This window comes from Rhinoderma darwinii, chromosome 13 (assembly GCF_050947455.1).
Source record: "Rhinoderma darwinii isolate aRhiDar2 chromosome 13, aRhiDar2.hap1, whole genome shotgun sequence".
Lineage (NCBI taxonomy): Eukaryota > Metazoa > Chordata > Amphibia > Anura > Rhinodermatidae > Rhinoderma > Rhinoderma darwinii.
The window spans coordinates 37,453,433-37,456,639 of record NC_134699.1 but is presented as its reverse complement, the minus strand read 5'-3'; positions in this window follow the sequence as shown (position 1 = coordinate 37,456,639).

Genomic DNA, 3,207 nt, shown 5'->3' with positions numbered 1-3,207 from the left:
ATATTCCACAGAGCTGTACATAGAGTGCAACATGTCACTCCCCAGTTCGGATCGCTGTCTAATTTAACACCATAAGGCAATAGAAAGCCTATTGAGAAATCAGCATGGGATAGTGAGAAGAACCTGGAATACCCAAAGAAAGTTCAGGCAAACACAAGAAAAATACAAAAACCCCATGAAAACATGTATTGCTGATTGGATTGGACTTGAATTGTTAGTACATAGTCACAAATCTCTACAAGGTTCACCCGCAGTCCTATGTAAGAAACGGATATCACTAAAATATAAGAATTAATTGTGTCAATGACAATCTTGGCTTAACTACATGTGACAAACTCAACACTGCTACAAATGTATTGCCAGATCTAGTCCTTCTCTCCCTCTCTGTGTGTATATATGTATATATATATATATTGTCTGTACTACTACAACTCTAGGTTATATTGTGTCAACCCTTCTCTCTCCTGTCTCTCTCCCTTTCTTTGCTGCTCTCAGTCTCTCTCCTCCCCTGGGAGCTGTGAAATAAAACAGGGGAGGAGATCCTGAATGAGCGGCTTTATTCGTGTAGCCCATTAATTCACCCTAATGTTCTTCGATTCATGTATTTTATGCTTTATTTTTTGATTGCTTTTGTTTTTAATTGTGCCCGGCTAAGAAGAAATTCTTCAGAATGAGCCCGCTGGCAAATCGAGGAGAAGATTTTAAAAGGGCCATAGACCCCTGAAAATGATTAACCATTCCGGATCTTTGATGCCCACATCCCACTCATTAGCATCCGTATTGCATGCCCATATTCAGCTTTGTATGGCCTATTCTTCTAAGCAACTTTGAAAATAAACATATACAATGCAAATCTTATATTCATGAAGTGTGTGGATGGCGCTGTCCAGTTGTCTGGCATTTAGTCTGGCATCCTGTACCACATATGAGTGATTACAATTTGATAGTTCTGAATAATCTGAATAAACTGCAACGAAAAATCTTCCCGACTGTTTCCCAACTGTAGGACTAGATTTACCCTTGTTTTATCCAAAGGCGTACAGTACACATCATAGAAGCTGAAAAGAGGGGGCCCATTCCAGGTTGGTTTATCTCCATTTTAATGGGTGATGAGAACCTGCACAGGGATATGGTCTCCATTAGCAAACAAGGACATTGAAATTAAATGTGATATTACTACACGGCCCTACGTGGGCCATCTAAGCGGGCAATTATCGGGAACCCTCGTTTGGCTGGTGAAAAAGGGCCTATACTGAAGCACCTGAAAGGAGACTGATTTTTATCTTTGCAACACGCTCCCGTCCTCTATGTCCACCACTGGTTTTATCATGGAATTGTGGTTACATAGATAAAAATTGCATAAGCAAACCTAGATCTTTGGCTGCAATTTCAGGAGGCTTCTTGAAATACCACTTTAAAATATTAATCTACAGAGTTACAAAAAACAAATCATATCTTTGTAGTCACCTGGTCTGGAATCTACATGAACTTCAAATAATTTCAGAGTTGTTCAAAAATATTTAAAAAATATTCAAATCAATAGCTCTGACTAATATTCTATTTTAATATTCGGTTACAAATTTTTCTTTGAATTTGACTTTTTAACAAAAAATGTTTTATAATATTGAGGTTTATATTTTAGCCTATTAGTGCTAATTTTCCTGAATGTTGTAAACATAAAGCCATTCCTTCATGGATTTGCAAAATTTAGACCTGAAAGCCCATTTTCCCAGACGCTATTTTTCAAATTTCAGAGGTAATTGGAAGGACATGAAGCTGAATATAGTGGCTGTTAGCAGTATGTTAACTCATTGTAAAACAGAGGGCCAAGTACTAGCTAAAGTGTAATCTGTTTTATTACACTGTCTAATCTATCTTAACTAGAAGGTGGAGAACATAGGAAAACTGATTGTGGGATTTTTTGAGGACACATCTTATTGATCAGGAGAAGAATGGTATTAGGCTGGCGAGTGTTGGGGGGGGGGGTAGTGAAGTGACTACAGGATTCCCAGGCTGCTGTGATAGTGGTTGGGATCAGTTAAAGTTTAACTCTCTGCAGGATGCTGGCCCAGCATGTGGTAGAAAACCGGACAAAAAGGTGAAGATCCAGCCACTCTCATACCCAACAGATCCTTAGTGATGAATGATTTCTACGTCAACTGCAGAGATTTATTATTATTTATTGATGTCTGAGACCGAGATAATCTAATTCCCTTTTAGTGAAGCCTGTTATATAGAAGGAAAATAGTAATATATTCCATCTAGTCCAACCTATTATCTTACTGTGTTGATCCAGAGGCAAAACAATGACCATGAAGTAGTTGCCTATTGCCTCATGTTAGGGAAAAATCCTCCCTGACTCCAATATGACAATCGGAATAAATGCCTCAATTACTGACCGATCTCTATTGTCTAATACTGATAGACTGTAATATTATGTCTCACAAGAAAGACATCCAGAATCCCTTTAACGTCATTTAGTGAATTACTGTACCCGTCACAACGTACTGTGTAGAGTTCCATAGTCTCACTGCCCTTACAGTAAACGAAACCTTCTTACCGTGTTGGATGTCCGCTTATTGTGGTTACAGACCAAGGTATAGACAGGTCTCTAAAACGACCATTTAACCCCTTCAGGACCAGCCCAATTTCTCAAATCTAACATGAGTCAGTTTATGGAATGGTTTTTCTCATCCAAGTGATTCTGAGAATGTTTTTTCGTAACACATTGTTCTTTATGTTAGTGGTAAATTTTGGTCGATATTTGTACACCTTATTTATTTAAAAAAAATCTAAAATGTATAGAAATTTTGAAAAATTAGCATTTTCCAACATTTGAAATCGTCTACTTCTAAAATGGATAATGGTACCACACAAATTAGTAAATAAATAAGGTTTACTATCAGTTTTCCCTACAAGGTATGCGGCTGCGCAGCCACGCACCTTGCACAGTCCGCCCGCTCACTAAAGTTTAAAGCCTGCGCACTGTCAGGGGCGGCGGGCAGATGCAGTGGCGTCGATAGCAACGGAGCCACATTCACTCAGGACGCAGATACAAATGAATACTGTAGGCTGCAGGTCACGTTAGGCCTGCAGCCTATAAGGCACTAGGAAGACACCCTGCGCAGGCTGGCGTGATGACTTCACATCCGAGAGGCAGTGTAGCGCTCCGTCCGTCGCAGGAGCAGGGCAAGGCAAGTACAATGT